This window comes from Pinus tabuliformis, chromosome 6 (genome assembly GCF_031772625.1).
Source record: "Pinus tabuliformis cultivar Carrire ecotype Pingquan chromosome 6, CPIR1, whole genome shotgun sequence".
NCBI lineage: Eukaryota > Viridiplantae > Streptophyta > Pinopsida > Pinales > Pinaceae > Pinus > Pinus tabuliformis.
In genome coordinates, this window is record NC_142292.1 from 680576510 (window position 1) to 680596665 (window position 20156).

A 20156-nucleotide genomic window follows, 5' to 3' on the forward strand; every position below is an offset into this window, starting at 1 on the left:
AAGAGAGACATAAATATACGTGGTTCACCCAATTTGGGCTACGTCCATGGAGAAACAACCATGTCTTCCTTTTATATTATCCAACAAAATGAAGAGATAAAACCTACAACAAATCTGTTGTAATTTTCTCTTCACTTTCACTTAGTCTCCTCTCTCTTTCTCACACAGAATAATAATACACAACTGCAATACAATTTCTATCATATAAATGGCGAGTAGTCTCAAGCCTTTTGAGCCCAAGTCAAGAAGATTACGAGAGGAAAGTTTGGTAAGTCCAAGAAAAAAGATATGTCCAAGGTGCAATGCTTCAAGTGCAATGAGTTTGGACACTACAAGAGGGACTTTCCAAATCAACATAATAACAAGAGAAAGGATAGAAGTGAAGCTCATATAGCCAAAGCAGTGGGAGAACCTGAGAAGAAGGAAAAGAAGGAAGAAGTGAATGATATTTACTACTAAAAGAAGGTTCACTAACTTCTAGGTTCTTTATGAATATTGATTTCTCTTTAGATGATATGTTTTGCATAAGCATCATGGGATAGATGCATGTGATAGTAGCATGTCTAGAATTTATTATGTTGCTTAGTAGAAATCATCTAGGATATAATGTTAGACGATTTTGGATAATGGTTGTCTAGATTATGTTAGAGATTGTCATCTTACTTAAATAGATCATTATGATCTGTGAAGGACCATCATCTTGGAAATTCCTTAGGAAAAGCATCATGATAGGAATAATATGCATTCTATGTAATGTGGAATTATTCTAGTAAAAAGGAATGAAAGGTTGCAATGGGCCAGGATACACAAATTTTGTGAGATATATGGATATCTATATGATTGGAAGAAAGCATAGGGATGTATGTTGAAAATTAAACTTTAGATAAGATTCATATATGCAAGAATATTATGAAATGAAGTTGGCTAAAAGGATATGCTTAAGTATTAATGGTGCTGGAAAAGAATAGAATATGACTTACTTAAGAATGTATAGAAGATTAGGACTTTCTCTAGAATATGTATTAAATATTTATTAACATCTAGTATAATCTCTAAAAGAGAAGTTGTAACTAGGTGATCAAGTTCGATCCCTGGGCACTCTGATGCAAGAAGGAAAGTTCAAGTGGAGATGGTCGATGAGGATGTTAATGGTACGAGAAGGTCACCATGGTAAGGTACGTCTATTTCATTTATGGTTTGGTTATCTGGCTAACATATTATTTTTGGCTACCGAGAAAAGAATGTTGCAGGAATACATGATGACAGTTGGGGCAAGTTCAATTGTATGGACAAAGAATGTTGAGAATGTATGGTACCTGGAAACTATAAAGTCAAGATGAGTCCATCTTGGGATTGAAAGGGTAGTTTTATGAGAAGATAACCTGAAGGTCAAGTAATATCACTTTCATGATCAGATTGAAGATCGGGAAGGCTCAATGCAATGCCTTCATGATTGAATAAGAAAGTGATGATCAAGTAAGATGACCTAACCAGTGTCACAAGAAAAAAAGAGTGGAAATGGCTCCACGATACTTCGAAAGAAAACAAGTGATGTAAAAGAAAGAGGGATCCATGTAGATATAAAGATCAAGTAGTTGATACTATCATGAAGATAAGCAGTGTGGCTTGTGATGTTCGCTTCCATTATTAGAAGAAATAATTCTTCTCTAGTGTGAGAGGGAGAAGAAGGAGTCTCCATGAATAAGGAGAAAGGTTCTATTCTCATGATTAAGGGAGAATAAGGATGTAATCTCTAGTTAAGAGGGAGTGATGATGAACATCACATGTGCATTCTCCTCTTCGGGTGTTGAAGAGAGTATGGAGGAGGATTGGATAAGTATTTGTGGTTTCCCTAAGGACATGAAAAGGAAAGGATTGACATTCTTTGAGGATGGGACAGGAATCCAAGAGAAGAGTGGTCGAAGAGGACCAATATTCTTTGAGGACTCAGGTATGGAGATCCAGGATAAGAATAATTCTAAAGGAACATATTTTGTGGACATCCGAATGGGGTATGTACCTTATATAGGTAGTGTGGTATCACACATAAAGCCTCCCCGCATAATGCTCTTGAATAAAAGAAGAGCTTGTCTAGTTAGGCCTTAGGGACAATGCTGGTTATAATAATGACGCTTACAATATGGCTTATTAGACCAACTATTCTTGAGAACTCTTTAGTTTAAGATATGATGTTGTATCGGTTGTACAATTATGAATACCTCCCTAGTTAAGAGGGAGTGTTGAGAAATGTAACTAGTTTCAGTCTTCATAATTTCCGTACTCATTTCAATATGTATCCAATGTAAAAAAATAAGAACAAGAAAAGGAAAATTATTATTATTAAAACATGGGTTTCATGCTCAATATTGATGGTCTTTTAGGTAAAATCAAGTTCTTTGTTCTTCTAGGGTTTTCTAGGCCTTAGGATTTATCGTCATGAGTCAAAGGAGTGAACATCATGTTTATAGGACCCTTTCGGGCATTTTGTAATTGTAAAAAGAATTATTTTTGAGTCTAGAAAGTCTGGGAATCTCCAAGAGTACAATTCGGCCATGGAATCCTCAAGTTGGCCTAAAGGAGGGAATTTGACCCCTTGAGAAGGCTATATAAAGAGCAGTTCAACTTCATTTGGAGATACACTCACTCACAAGTTCGATCTACAAGAAAGAGTTCGATATATAGCTGGGTAGTTGCAAGAAGGAAAGCAAAGGCTAAGAATAAGGAGGAAGGGTAGTATTTCTTGTTTTTTGGGCTCTATATCTCTCACACATGAAAAATTCTAGGGTTTCTGGGTTGCAGGAATAGGCCGAAGATGCTGGACCGGGTTGGAGTAGGACAAAGTGCAGGAAATGGTAGTTGGAAGGAAGGAAACTTTGTCTAGACCTCGCCAACCTTAGGAAGAGCTATCTTTCTCTTGAAAGGTCCAAGAAGGAGGTCAAATTAGGGTTTCTTGGAGTTGTAGGGCCGAAGTTATAGGTCGAGTAGCAATGTTGTAGCTGGCAAATTGAGTTGAAGTGTGTAGCAGTTTGGTGCAAATTTAAGAAGGAATTGAGGAAGGGCTGACTTGGTCTAGTGATTGGGTCTTTGTTTTTCATTTGCAGCAGATTCTAAGAAGAGAATAGTTTCTAGGTTTTCCCCTTGGAGAGGTTTTTCCATGGCTAAGAGCCTACATCTATGTCCTCTTTTATTATTTTTTCTTCTTGATATTATTTGATGAACAAGTCTAACTAAAGGAACATAAATAAGATAACTAAGATCCACAATCAAGTATCAATGTCAAACAAAATAAGTTTAATAAGTTGTCACTTTACATTTTCTAACAATTTTTATACACAAACTCTACAAAACATAGGTAGACCTCCCATTTGGATAGTTTATTCATGACATACATTTGCAACATATCTTCAATCACCTGGTTAAACTGCTCATTATGTCCATCAGACTTTGGGTGATACACAATACTAAAATTCAAATTACTACCCAACCCTTTAAATTTTCCCATCTAAAAATTAAAGGTGAACTTCAGATCTCTGTCTAAAATAATCACACTAGGAACGCCATCCAACTTGACAATTTCTCTCATCAAAATATCAAATATATAAGTTGCTTTATGTGTCGATATTAATGGTATAAAACAAGCAATTTCTGAAAGTTTGTAAACCACTACCATAATCGCACCAATGCCCTTTAGTTGTCCTGGGAAATTTAGTAATAAAATCCATCGACACCACATCCCACTTTCACTTAGGAATGGGTATGGATTGCAATAAGCCTGTTGGGTGCTTGTGCTTATCCTTAACTCCCTGAAATTACAAACATCCTACTATATCATTTGCAACATCCTTCTTTAATCCAAACCAAAAATACTGCTTTTTTACTGTTGTAATAGTCTTTTGATATCCTGGGTGTCCTACATAAGGCGGGCTTATGCATCTCTTGCAGAATCAACTCTTCCACCTCATGCACATTTGTCACATACATACAACCTTTACACATAAGAAATTCATCTTACTAAATATTTTGGTTACTTTTCCTTCTGTTGTAAACTTTTCTTGATGGCCAAATACTGTTGATCCGACTCTACGACTTCTTTAACTCTGGATATTATATTCGCCTTACATATATTCATTGTTGAAGCATGAATCAAATTAACCCTTTGGCTAAGAACATTTTCCACATTATTCTCCTTTCCTTTAATGTATTTAATTTCGAAGTCATATTTCGCTAACAATTTTAGCCACCTTATCTGTCGAGCATTCAGATATAGTTGTTCAAAAAAATGTAGTAAACCATAGTGATCTGTCTGCAATTCAAATCTCTGGCCCATAACATAATGTCTCCACATCTTGAGCATGAATGGTAGTTTCCAACTCTCGGTTATATGCAACATAATTTTTCTCGTGGTCCTTCAAATTTTGGACTCGTAACATACTGCATGTCCATTATGCATAAGAACTCCTCCCAAAACTTCTCGACATGCATACGTGCATACCATAAAATCCTCATTTGGATCCACAATCTTCAATATCAGAGCAATTGTTAACATAGCCTTTAAATGTTGAAAGGCTTTCTCACAAGCAAAGGTCCATTCAAATTTAATGCCCTTTCTCTATAACAAAGTGATGGGATGGGAAATCCTAAAAATTCCTTCAATGAATCTTTAGTAATAACCAGCTAGGCCCATGAAAGACCTAACTTTCATAACATTTTTTGGTATTGGTAATTCCTTAATGGCCTTAATATTTTCTGGATCTACAGTTATCCAATCCTCCAAAATAATAAGACCCAAATAATTAATCTTCTTGTGATAGAAAGAGAACTTACTAATATTAGCATACAATTGGTGTTCTCGGAGCACTTGTAGAACCAACCTCAAATTCTACTCATGTTCCTCCACAAATTTAGAGTACTCTAATATATCGTATAGGAAAACAATTACGAACTTATCCAAATACTCGCAGAAGACTTGATTCGTCAAACACATGAAAACACCTGGTGCATTGGTTAATCCAAAAGGAACCACTACGGATTCATAATGTATATAACAGGTTTAGAAAGTTGTCTTACTGAGATCTTCTTCCTTAATTCACAATTGATGATATCCTAACCTCGAGTCAATCTTGGAAAAAACCTTAGCTCCTCGAAACTGATAAAAAAATCATCTAATCTTCGTCAATGGATATTCATTCTTGATAGTTAGCTTATTTGGTTGTCGAAAATCCACACAAAACCACTATGTTCCATCCTTTTGCTTAACATATAAGATTGGAGCATCAGATAATCTTCCAAATTAGCTTGTTGACTCCTTGGACCTACCTCTACAGACCTTTATCGTCAATCCAAATAAAATATTTATTATAAAAATTTATAATTGTGTGATTCTTCTCCAGACAATCCATACCGATCAGGCAATCATATGATCCTAAGGAAATTACATTAAGCTCATCCTTAATACTCAATACATTCATGTAAATTAGACATTCTTTCACTAGCCCTATAACTCTTCTCTTCCCTCCTATAGCTAATTGAACTAGCCATGCCTTTCAGTGCTCGGTATTTTTCAGATTAAATTTCTCCACTAATTTTTGGTCAACATAACTATGGCTAGCTATTGATTCAATCAAAAAAATAATAAGAAAATTATGTAACATAACATTGATTTCAATCATGTGTGCCTCATGTTCCGCATGCATGTTATCCAACGCAACATTGATTTGGACATGCTTTTTCCCAAATCTTCCAATGTATCAACTTCCTGCATATTGTGCATCATCTTCTTGATTCCATCCTTATAAGCGAAATCTTGAAATTTATGATATCCGCAAGAAACCCAATATCTTGTAGGCTGAAGCGACGGTTTCTTACCTAAAAAGTCACCACCCCTGAGCTCACTAGTAGCTAGAGTTGACTGTTATTTCACTTGGGGCTCATTCCTTAAGGGTGAGGGTTCAAAACCGTTCTTTCTATGTTCAATGAAACTCTTATTCTTACTGTCCCATGATTTTTGTACAACTGTTCTATTTTTGTTATGCTCGTATAATTTCTCAACCTTTGTCATGGACGCATCCAAGGTTTTCGACTCATCAAATTTAAGCCTATCTGCATAGAATGATGGAACCACACTAACATATCTCTAGAATTTGACCTTATGATCTTTAATAACACCAATATATCTTAGAAGCTCCATGAATTTATGACCATATTCCTCCATAGTCATATTTCCCAACTTCAGTTCGAAAAATTCCTATATCTTCTTTTCATAATAATGTTCAGATAAATACTTCATTTGAAATTATTCCTTAAATTTCCACCAAGTCAACCTTTTTTCATCAAATTGCTTCACTTCCTTAAGTTATTCCCAACAAAGGTGAACCTCACCTTTCATATGGTATATAGCAATTCGAGTTTCCATATTTGAAGATTAATTAAATAATTGCAAATATATTTGCATCTCCAGTAACTAGGCCTTGGCTTCTTCGCACTTTTTGTGTTGTCAGTTAAAAGTGGGAGGTTTAAAAATTTTCAACTCCCCTTGTAAGTTGTCCCTATGATACCTTATCTTTCTAGATCTTCTCATCGGTGATAAACTAAAAGTGTCGTCAGTGTTTGACGTGGTATAGTCTCTCTTATGTGACCTCCTTTCTGCATACAAATACTGATGGTCATCATTCTTAATTTGTCTCAAACTTCCAACACCTCATTTATCAAACTTTCTTTCAACTTTTCGAACTTGCCTAGACTCAAATTATTGGTCTAGTTCCTGTTAAACTCTGTTAAGACTCTACAAAATCTAAGTGTTGAGTTGTTGCTTCTCTTTTACCAGTTTATCATTATCCACCTTAAAACTGAGAACCTTCAACTTGAGACTTCAAATAACCTCCTCTAGGTCTCCATTTTTTGGCCTACTCATTCTGTGACCATTTGATTTCATCTTGTCATCCTTCATACTAACATCCACTTTTCTAACCTTCTCTTCTGCACTGTTGATGTCCGACATATTTCTCGCTTCTTCATTCTCATGGTTTATGTTGTCTTGTTGACCTATATACTTCCTTAAATATATTACTTGAAACTTCTGCTCAAATTAAAATTACAAGGCCACCAACCTGTTCTGTTTGCTAGTAACTTCTGTTGACTTTTTACTTGCAAGATTTTGACACCTAAGCGAGAAATTATGCCTTCCAGAAATTTTGAATTGGGCTCAATTTCTTCTTTCTAACTCTCTAGTAAATTTTGTCTCAATTTCTGGGGATTTCCTACCACCAAATCTAACTCCTTATCAATCAAGATGTATTCTGCTCATAATTCCCTTTCTTTTGACTATTTACAGACCAAATTCTGACCTTTAAGCACACAAATATACTTATTTAAAGTTTTGTTACTCTCGTTCCCTCTTTCTTAGTTGTTACAAGATCAAATTCTTCATTATTATACTAAAGATTAAATTTAATGTTTTATTATTGTGCCCACTTTGTTTTCATTGGGAAATAACTCATACTTTTAGGAACATAGCCAACATGCATTGACCAGTTTGATGGCCAACACATGGGTCCTCTCCTTTCCAACTCCCAAGTGGCATACATATATATAATCATGGGTTCCATATAATTATAAACATGGGGCCCTCTATGTACCCCGTGGCTCATGGTACTCATGTGCTCGCAAAATATATATATATATATATATTGAAATGGATGTATATTAAACAATAATCTAAAATATAAATAAAACATATATTTATATGCATTCATTTAAAGTTATTATCGACCTCCCCTGCACAATACATATATAAACTCAAATGATATATCAATTCGCATGCACACCCTCTCACAACTGTTACATTCAAAAAAATTTATATGTAAATACATCCCACGACATTATATATATATATATATATATATATATATAACTATGAAAATTATGATCAAACCGACATATGCGCAATTGGACATTTAAACAACAAATAACATATGCAACTTAGGGAAAACACATGGCATAATTACCCGCATTCTACATGCCCCTGTGGTTACAGATAACACAACCTTAGGTCCATGACATACTAAACACCAATATATATATCTTATTGTGGGCTCTCTCTGATAGATCAACAATGGTGAATGCAACTAAAAGTTGACGACTAGGATTAAATAGCAAGGCGGGGAGGGGGGCCTCCATCTAGCGACCATCAATCATCAAAACTATTGAATGGCCCACAAAAATAGCTCGAGGGGGCTGGGGGGTGCGGGGTCTTGTGACGTCATCCAACAGGGGGGTTCACTATCGCAGTTCCTCCCCTCCTTAAAACCCTACTCTTCTATCCATGTTCCACCCTGGCACATCATTCCACTTCTAACGACAATTTCTTCGTCAACTCACATGCACCAAATGACTGTAGCTTGCCTCTGTAACCTTGTAACCAAGACGTTGTGGTCTGCTTCTCTCAAAGCCATGACTCGATAAGGTTCTCACCTCGTTTGTGGCTCATGAACCTATTATCACAGTCATGCCTTCACGTAGGTAGTCGACCCTCGTGGCCTAGCCAGTTTTATAACCACCCTCGTCCCACGACTTGCAAAAAATTGGAATGTACCTTAGCAGAGAAAAATGAAAATAGGGGTTTCGCTCTAGGACATTTTTCCACGATATATACATATAAATTTTGTATATGACTTTAGATCTAAGAACTTAATTCGTTCTTCATATATATATATGTATAGTATATGTATATGTATATATATATGTGTATATATATATGTTTTAATGTTTTTTATTCTAATTATGAGTTGTAATATAATGTTTTAGACCCCCACCAAATATATATGTATTCCCGATATAATATAATATAAAATGTTAAAACTTTAATATGCCTTAGATCGCACTTCAAAATAGAAATCAATTTATATAAAACATTGTATACACATAGAACATTTAAATATAAAACATTATATATATATACTTTCCCTTATCACATAGAAGGTAATACCGTGCATGTAAATCTAGCCTTCCGAGGTTGAAAATTGATGAGCCTTTCCTCGAAATATTTACTTTCTTTGCAATAATTCGACCTACTAAATCATATTTGGGCACCAATGCTGTTTTCCAAGTAATTTTTAATCACTTTCACCACTTCAACTTTTGTCAAATAATTGGTGAATAACCTAAATTTTCGCACTTTCGCCTCTAGTTGTGGCCCAATCAATCCCAACGTTGTAAATTGTGCTTTGATACCACCTTGTAACATCCCATGCCTCCTATTGGGAAACACTATCGCAACCACAACACTTGTAAATACATGATTTATATTTAGAATCAAGAACCCTATTTTTACCATGGTGATCTCTAAGCGTGGTAGTACTTGGTTTTCATGAATGCAATTGCAGTTCTTAATTTTGAAGCATATGAACCATAACTAAAATATTGCACAACAGATATGACTAATAATTGAAAACATTTGGGTATATTAACATAAAACCCCAACTAGAGTTTACAACAAAGCATAATCAACCATAACAACATATAACAGTAAGTATGACACATTAATGTGCAACGAAATATATGAATAAATACAAGCATTTAATTCCATAAATCACACAACATTAACAAGAGCACTTATCTTGAAGAAAAGAGAAAATGGCTACAAGCTCTCCATGTTCCACCCTTCCATAGACCATGTGATTCATGGATATCAACCACGAGTCACCCTTGAGTCAAGGCTGGAAATCCACAGGTAATGATAAATCATAGAAAATTGTATCTCTATGACCAAGGTGCCAACCCAACAATCATGTTATCTGGTATCAAATCCCAAGCTCAAGGTTCACCAGTTGGTTACTCAGGACGAAAATTCCAAACCATCCTCTGAACAATCATCATAATCATAGTGTTCATCATGATAATAATCATGATGCCTCTATGCAAGTATATATATATACTTCCCATAACTATATGGCCTCTCTCAACCATGTGGTACACTGAAGCCATGTGGTCACTAGGTGTCTTCATCACCACCAACAATGGTCACCAAATATCTCGTTAACTATCCGTGGAGTTGCACAGCCACAATTAACTCATATAATAATCATGATGCCTCTCTCTCTCTCTCTCTCTCTCTCTCTCTCTCTCTCTCTATATATATATATATATATATATATATATATATATATATTGCCCATAATTCAATATCCTCTCTCAGCCGTGTGGCACACTGGAGCCACGTTGGCCCTAGGTGTTGCCATCACCACCAACACTTGTCACCAAACATCTTGTTACATGTCTATGGAGTTGTACAACCCCCATACTTTTTATTGTGGAGTGGGCTCCACAACTAAACTATTTATATTATTTTGTTATAAAAATTATGTACCTTAGTTACATCAAATTACAACTTTGGTGCTTTGGCCACATAACCAAAATTGGCATATATGCTTGGGCACACTGGCCACAAAATATATATAACATAAATACATGGGCACGTAGGCCCGCAAAATGACTCCAGCTTGACAGCCTAATATCAAGGTACATATATTTACACCATAAACTGGAAAGGGTATTACAAATGATGTTACAACACACTAGAAAGAAGCTAAGAGGATTCTTAGATATGTTAGGGGCACTACAAGCTATGGGTTATAGTTTGCATCATGATCCTCCTTGGATCTTGTTGGTTATATGGACTCAGATTGGGATGATGATAGCATAAACCGCAAGTCCACATTAGGTTTTGTTTTCTATCTTGGTTTTGATCCCATATGTTGGTTAAGTAAGAAGTAGGCAACTATTTCTCTTTCTTCGACAAAGGTAGAATAGTGCAGTGAACATTGTTATCCAAACCATTTAGTTGTAGCACTTTCTAGCAGAGTTTGATTTACATGTTCAACTTCCTACAATGATATAGTTGGATAACTAGAGTACACACATTTTTTGCAGAGAACCAATTTAGAGACAATAGACCAGGCACATTGAGTTTCACATGCACTACATCAGAGAGTTGAACCCTATAGGATTCATACACATGTAGTATTTTCCTTCTTCTGAAAAAATTGTAGACATATTCACTAAGAGTGTCACTTTGCAGAGGTTCATAGCTCTGCGACAACATTTAGGAGTGAAGGACACAACTACTTAGTGGTTGAACTTTTTGATATCACACCTCTTATTTTAAGGGGGGGATTTCTTCGCATTGGGTTTTCACTCTTTCCCTACTTTCTCTTATTTATGTTGTACATGAGCACCTAACATTGCTAAAAATGCTAGGACTCATTAACTAGTATACTCGTTGGTTGTGCTTCAGGAGAAGAGGCAGTGTTGGGGTGCATTGCACTCAGTAGTTCATCAAGGCCTACACTATGGCCATAATCATAACCTCTTCCATACTATTAGGGGCACATATGACCACTTTTTAGACACTACTAGATATTCCCTATCATTTGGTACATTCTATTTTTAATATTTTTTATTTTTAGCAGGAGGTGTCACCTAGAACAACATGTTGTATTGACTAGACATTAGTTGGAGATGACATGGCTAATTCCACTTCATTAATGTGCATTCCATCATGCATAAGACTCCCTATTGTGAATGTAGTATTCTTGCCTATTTTTTAGCTATTAGCCACCATTTTTCTCTCTCATTTCCTTGTTAGTTGATCTTTAGTTCTAATTTTGGAGTTTAACTAAGTTTTTTTACATGAGTGAGTTATTAATTAGTTCTAAGTGATTTCTAACTCCACTTGCTTCTAGTTCATTCCATTTCGGATATTTTTCTCATTTCGGAGCTCTTGGTCTAAGTTTAACTTACTTGCCAACTAGGGAAAGCACTTTTGTAGTTACTTGAGTGCATTCTCTTAAAATCCCAACTTAGTTCGATTTTTTTTGCCTCCTAGAGAGGTTATATAATGAGGTCATATACAACATTAATATATCATCAATTATTCAACTCATGTGTCTTGATTAATTCAAAATTTCTCTTTTGTTATTTAGTGGATTTTATAGCAAATTCTCGCTCTCTTCTCTTGCTTTGCAAGTAGTTAGTCTAGCAGTTTTTCATGCCTAGATTTTGCATCTGTGATTAAAATCCTACACTTTTACTTGAAAGTTTCATTTTGTCATATAAGGGTAGGCCACAAATTTTGTGGCTCACGAGGATTAGTTGAGGGGTGCATAATAAAGTGATATTATTATTCCTTAGTAACTACTAGTCTCGTAACAAATGACAACAAATATTATTTAATGGGATCCCCATTGTTGCACCATTTCCCCACCATGAAAAGTTAGATACTTGAAGGGCATACAAATCATGGTACCCTTGGAAATACAATAAGGTAATTTTTGTGAGGTATGAGAAACATAACACCCCTGGTATCACTTATGAATTAATAAATCTTATAGTGAAAAAAAGTATATTTGAAAAGTGTCAAAGATAATTAACTTGACATTGAATGATAATTTATTGAAGAAAACATTTGTATAATTTATGCACCTTAGAGAGAAAAACAAATTAAATTGTACTAGCATAAATAAATATATGGAATAAACTAGTACATAATAAGGGAAATAATCTAGTTAATTAAAGTATTAAGAATAATAAATATACTGAGAACAACTGGATTTGGATAATTTCCTAGAGTTTCAAGGGTTTCTATCTTCAAGTACATTTTATTATTATTTGCCATTATCTTCTATTATGAGAAGCAATATCTTTATCTTCTATTATGAAAAATATTTAGCATTTTTCTATTTTGGATGATAGGAATTACAACTTGAGCTCTATTCTAGCTATAGTTCAAACCCTGCTCCAATCTACAAGTCTATGTATGCAAGGATGGATATGGCTTTCTTCATCTCCATAGTTTAACTAGGGTTGCTAAATGCAATTAAATGAAAGTACATGAAATATACCTATGTTAGGACCATAAAAATAACTCCATATATCACTTTAATGTAGTATTCAAGACCTCTCACAATACTAAAATAAACATAATTTTTGTTTAGAAAATTTGAAAGTTCTAGATAGTGAAATACATTTTCCAATGTAAGTGCAAGTATAGAGTCAATTATGTTGCAAAAAATAGTTGTCTTCTAATTTAAGTTGAGCCAAAATCTATATTGGAATTTATCTTTTTAGCACACGAGATTCAATGCTATTAGCCACTTCTAGTAAACCTTTTTTTCCACCTACCAGTTTCAAAAGAAAATTTTCAACATATATATGTACTTGAAAAAATAACATTTTGCAAATATGTTTTCATTTAATTAAATTTACTTTACTAACATTCTTTTTTATTTTTCAAAGTTTAAGGTGATTAATTGTCAATATATATATTTTCCCCTTATATTAAAAAAAAAAAAACTCTAAATTCTACATGAAATACATTAGCTTTTCCTAGAACTTACTATTAATAATTTACTAATAACAAAAGAACTCGGCGAGAGTGAAACTTGCAAATAGTGGACCACTTCATTATAAGATATTTTCACTGAAAAAACAGAAGACATGAAACCCAAGACGAAGAACAAGAAATAAGTGTGAGTGATGTTGAGATTGAGATTGATCACCCAAGTAGAAATTTATATAGGTTTAATAATTGGAGGAGGGTAAAGTGATTCAAGAGACCAAAGGTGGTATGCAATCCAGCTTAAATAGGAAGAAGGCATACCAAATTTCCTTTTAATGCTTGCAAGTGGAGAAACCACTTCTCAAAACACACAATTCCAAGTGAATGATGAGGATCCTAGATTAGGTGATCTCAAGCTTCCCAAAAATGGTTCCTGAATTTGGAAATGTATTATAAGAAGCCCAATTCTAAGAAAATTAATGAAGATGCTAGTCTTTAGGAGAACAAACTAATGAATTGGAGGGATTAATTGATAAACACAAGGAAACCATGATAATTAAATTAATTAATAAATATGTAGACTAAATTAGGATTATTTTAATGGGAGAGGGACAATAAGTCATAAGCAAGGAAGGTTATGCTAGCATAGTTGGGTTAAACCAAAACTTACTATACACATCTTGATGTAGTGAGATTTGCATAAGATATGCCCAACAAGGAAAAAGAATGTAGAATATAAGAGTAATTTATCAATTGAAAATAAAATTAAGAATCTAAATCAATTTTGGCACTTGAATAAAATCTTGATTCTCTGACAACATTGTAAGGAAATGATTTTGTAGATAAAGGGATGCTTTTTAGATAACTTGTACTACAACATCTTATTGAACAATGTCAATACAGGCTCAGAAGCAACCTAAAATTAAGTATATTCAATTACATAAAGTACTTAATCTAAATAGAAATCTAATCACAATAGGATGCCTACCAATAAAGAAAGATAACTACAAGGAAATTGGTATCTAACATAAAATAAGCAACCATTTATATCAAATATCAAAATGTTATGTCGCCATTAACATTCACATTCTACATGTGGATACTTAATGAATGATTTTCATATTTGATAGAAAATAGATACATTGGTATATGGAAACTTGAAATTCAAAGCACAAATGGACCAAGTTAGAAATTAGAGATGTAGGCTTTCTTTTGTAGTTACTATTTCTTTAACACGTATATCATGAGCTAAACTTAGTGGAAATTCTTTTATCCAAATAAGGGATCACATCCAACGCTGGATTTATGAAGCTAAAGAATATCAACAAAAGTATGTCTACAAAAACCATCCTTACTCATTTTTATAATGCTTTAGAATTTTTCTCTTACTTTTTGGATAATAGAATTATAGGAAGGTACTTATATGGTCTTTTTCAATGACATAGATATGGTGATAATGTATGTAGATAATTTATGTTTTTTAATGTATTTGTGAAGCATATGGGAGCAAGAATAGGTTTTATTAGTGCTATATCAATTGGTCTCTTGACAATCTTCTATGTTTATATGCAACCAACACATATCATGGAATGTAATATTACAATTTTATACTTTGTAATAATAAAATTAAGTGACAAATTTCCAAAATGCCTCATCCCACCATTATTGAACATAGAATTACATGTTTAAAATGCACCATTATGAAACACCTAATTATATATTTAAAAGACATAGAAGATTGTTCTTGTAAACCATTCACATAACAATATCACTTTCTAGAAGAGGAAGGCATCAAATAAAAAGACATAGAAGATTGTTATAGTAAACCATGAAATCACAGGCCTTGTCTACCAAGGCCCCAATTACATGAAATTCTTGCTGGAATCTAGTATTCTCGTTGGAATCTAGTAGAAAAAAATCTTTTTTTTTTTCTTTTCTTTTTTTTTTTTGTTATGGTGGAAATGGATTCAACACCATCCAAAACCTCTGGGGACCCAAAATCCTGGAGCTTGATAGCTATAACAAAGATTTCCAAAAAAAATTTGCCAGATTTCTTCAAAATCCTACGAGAATTTCCATTATTTTCAGAGCAAAATCCTAACCTCTTTAGACTACTAAAAATCACATAACGATGCCACCTTTTAGAAGAAAAAATACATCAAATAAAAAAACAACATCATTATATTAAAAAAGAATCCCTTGATGCTCAAAAATTGTTCTTTATTAAAAATCTTTACTACATAATTAATTAACTATATATATTTAAATAATTAATTAACTATATATATTTAAAACTGATAAGCTAGTTCATTTTATTCTATTAACTTCTTATAATTATTAAAAGCTACTCTACAAATTTATGAAAGTTAGCTACTTAGCAATGCAGGTTGTTAGTAAACAAAAACTCAAATTTTATGCTCAGCCAATTTTAATTACCATTGAGAAAAAAATGATCTCCACTTTAGTGACCTCTATGCAAGACTTCTGACCCACCCTGGACAAACTAAAATAATAATTAAAAATTACCGTTGAGAAAAAAATGATCTATACTTTAGTGACCTCTATGCAAGACTTCTGGCCCACCCTGGACAAACTAAAATAATAATTAAAAGTGAAAATCGAGGTAAAAAACACAAACCTAAACTTAAAAGGCAATAGAAAAGCTCAAAAAGCATAAATCTAAATAGAAAGTATCCAGGAAAAAAATATAGAGCACTGAAATAAGATAAGCTGTAATGGATGGTTCAAGTATCCGTTGAAAGAAAGTCTATATATATAGATTCAATCTCACAAAATTTCAAACATATTTTCTCCTCCTCCCTCCTTTATCCACGGCCTGCTATGTTTTTGGGGTTTGGATGTCTCTGTGTGCTTCTTCTATCTATGGTCTATTATGTCTGCGAGGTTGGCTGTTTCTGTGTGGAATGGTGTTTGGCTTACTATGTCTGCGAGTTTGGTTGTCTCTGTGTGGTGTGGTGTTTGGGTTTGTCTGTGTGTTTGAGTCTCTGTGTTGTATGGTGTTTGAATTTTTCAGTGTTTGAGTTTTGTGGGTTTATGCGAGAGAGGAGGAAGAGGGAATTCGTTTTTTAACATTTCTTGGAGAAAACAACTTCAAGGTCAGGGCAATTGGATTTGGTTCATCCCTGGAGTTACTTAAGGTTTCTGACATTCAGGTATATCTCTGGTATGAGACGCAATTTCTTTATTATCTACTTTCTTTCCATTTACATTGAAATTTCCTTGCGATATTGCAAGTTGCAACCGCCAGATTTGAACTCTGTTTTATTTATTGTTGCTTACATTAAATTTTCCTTGTAATGAAGATAGCAACCGCCACATTTGATCTCTGTTTTATTTGTTGTTGCTTACATTAAATTTTCCTTGTAATGAAGATAGCAACCGCCACATTTGAACTCTGTTTTATTTGTTGCTATTATTTCATCTGATCTCTGTTATGAGGAGCAATTTCTTTATTATCTACTTCTTTTTGTACTAAAATTTCCTTTGGTATGGGGAAGATAGCAATCGCGATTTTATTTGTTGTTACTATAGAAATCGTCATTTGACATTTGAACTTTGTTTTATTTGTTGTTGGTATTGTTCAAACCCTGCTTCAATGTACAATTCCAGTTATGTAGAAATGGTTCCATCTCTCTTACTGAAAAAAAGAAATGGTTCCATCTCTGTTCAAACCCTATTCCAATGTATAACTTCGGGGATGCAGAGATGGCTCTAGCTCTTTTCCTCTGTGATTTAAGTAGGTTTACTAAATATAGCTTCTCGTTAACCCCAAATTCTGGGTGTTTAACCTATTTGATTTTCTATTAACCATATTGCATCATCGTTAAATCAAGTTTTGCGTTTAACAGAACTATGTGAGTATAAGTCGCCGTCCTTGAGAATTACTGTTTTAGCTAGCTTATTTCTTAATTAATTTAAGAAGCCTGTTTACCCTGTGTTTATCAGTTAGACTCCCGGTTCATTAATTTGCTTCCTCTTTAAGTTTAACTGCATGTTCTGCTCTGCTCTACTTGTCTTGCTTTGGCTAATAGGAATGAAAAACTTATTGCAGATGGGTGCACTTGTAATATGGCCTTTTCAGCCCCGTACTACCATCTTCATTAATTTCCTTAAATTCAGGCTTTTTCTTGATGCATATTGGAAAGATGGAAACCATTATTGAGAAGCTTGAGGTCAAGCTGGGAACCATTCTCGGAAAACTTGAGGTCATGAGATCTAGTATCCTCGGCCCCCCACCTCGGCTGCTGGGTTCTGAGCAGTGTTTACTCCACCTGCAAGCATTACAGGGCACATTGCCATGTCCTTTTTCATTGACTTGGATTTGCATATCATTTTCCGTCTTCTTCGTCTCTGGGGTCTCCGTCTTTTTATCAAATCTGGTTGAATTTCCAATTGGGTGATCAATCTCATTCTCTAGGAATTACTAAAGATTTCTAGATTTTTTATGATATTTTTTCTAAATATAAAAAATTAAACATATTACTTTTTATTGATTAAATAAAATATTAGTTTAAAAATAATTAAAACAAAAACTTTAACCACCTAACCCTCTGATTTAAAAGGTTCGGCGTTATAATTTATTATTTATCGGTATATTACCTATCATTACCTTGGTTCCGGTGTGATGCTCTCCACGCACTAGTTGTGCCAAGGTATGCAGCTTAGGTCAGTCTCGGCATTGCTTATTTCATTTTACTAATTTGAATAGATTGCAGAAGAATTCATACAATGCATAGTTAAGGTAGCATACCTCTTCCACTTGCTGATGATGTGCAGTACTTTGCTGAATTCTGTTTCATTCCCTGATATTATGTTCCCAAATTTTTTTAATAAGCCTAGTTAGTCTAACGATTCTTTGGTGAATTTTGTATCATTCCCTGATTTATGCTCCCTATTTTTTTTAATATGCCAAGTTAGGCTGCTAGACAATGATCAATATTTTAGTGAATTTGTGTTTCCTTATGTTTTTGAGTTTATGTTCCCAGATTTTCTAATAGGCCAACTTATGAGCTTTCTCAGTCTCAATGTTAATTTTGCATTTTGGGTTGGTATCAGGCACATCACACTTGCTAGCAATCACCGGTACTTTTCCAAGTTTATGTTCCCTAAATTTGTTGAAACTCTGATTTTTAAATAAGCCAAGTTATTAGCCTGCCGAATGTCAGAGTTGGCTCTGCATTTTGGGTTAGTAGCCCATGCATTGCTTGCTTGCGTCCTATCTCTGCTTGTTTATGCATGCATTCCAATCTGGCAATTAGCATTCTGAATTTCTAGATATTCAGGATATTTGAGGTAGAAATCATGGATATTGACAGGACCCATTTGATATATATGGAAGTTTTTTATCTACTTGTTAGCATCTACATCATGGACTGCATTTGTTGTATGTTCTGTTCCCTTTTTGCATTTCTATCTTTTGGATGTCTTAGGCACTTTTTTAAGTTACTTGAGTTACTGTAATAAATGTATTTGACCCTCTGCATTCTCAGTTTTTTCGGTTATAAGTCGACACTTATTATTTCCTTGAGTCATTCTATCTTGGGTTTTGCAGTTTGATGTATTTGATTCTCTGCATTCTCAGTTTTTTCGGTTATCAGCGGACACTTATTATTTCCTCAAGTCAATCTATCTTGGATTTTGCAGTTTGAGACAACATGAGAGGGCTATGTCTTCTGTGCAGGGACCACATCCCTTGTACAAGCCAAAGAAATATTCCTTGGTGCCACACAAGGATCTTCCGTTTGCTGCTGTGCAGGTAGGGAGTGTCCATAATCACAACCATAAACGAGCTTCTCAATGTTTGAGTATGCCGATCATAGGTCGTTTATAGGAGTCCTTGTTAGAGACTTTGTTTGGGTCTGGCTAAGCACTCAAACTTGGTTGACAGCAAATTCTGTTGTTTTGGGTATGTGATGCTTCTTTTAATTAATTTGTTTGTGTAAACTTTAAAGTGGAAATCATTTATTTAAAACAACTTTTAGAACTGTGAAAATTATTGAATTATGGAATCTGATAATAGATAACGAAAATGTCACTACATATTTTAACAAGGCCTGATAGACCCCTCCTCCCTGGTATGGGGATGTAGGAAAAGAAAATGGAAAAGGTGTTTCAGGTGAAGACCTCACTGGTCATGGTGGGCGTAAAAATAAATTGAGGTGATATGACAGGTGTGAATATGACCAGCGGGGATCTTCAGAAAAGCTCCCTGCACTCATGGATGGTGTTTTGGGTATGTCAGTGGTATGGTGAGTCTTCCATCTCAATGGGCAAAGCAATTGCCTCATCAAGAGATGGTGGATGCATGTTCTTTGGTGACGATCTTGTATCCACCTCACCCATAACTTGGTTACCTATGCTTGGTAGACCATCTATGTAGGATCAAAATAAATCCACTTTATCTGCTTGCTCTGTCTTTTCAATTGAAAGTTCAGCATAATTTCCTGAATACCTTTCTCAACAAATATTTCTAGCAAATCGAAGTTTGTCACATATCAGAATGCATGTTTAATTTCAGTCTCAAGGAACATAACATAAAATCATTTGTCAGTCTCACCGAGTTACTTTTCTTGAATGCTCTGATTCATCAGTGCCTTTTTGTTTTGAATTCATTTATGTGCTGATTATTCCATTGTCCCAAAAATTTGTGGAAACTGTATTAGCTCCTGTTTGCTCTCGTTTCACATGCTTCAATACAAGAACCATAGAGACTCAGAGAGTATGAACACGGTTATTCATCATAACCTTGATTATATTGATGGGACAAAATTCCTATTTATCCACACCATGGTCATTTTAAACT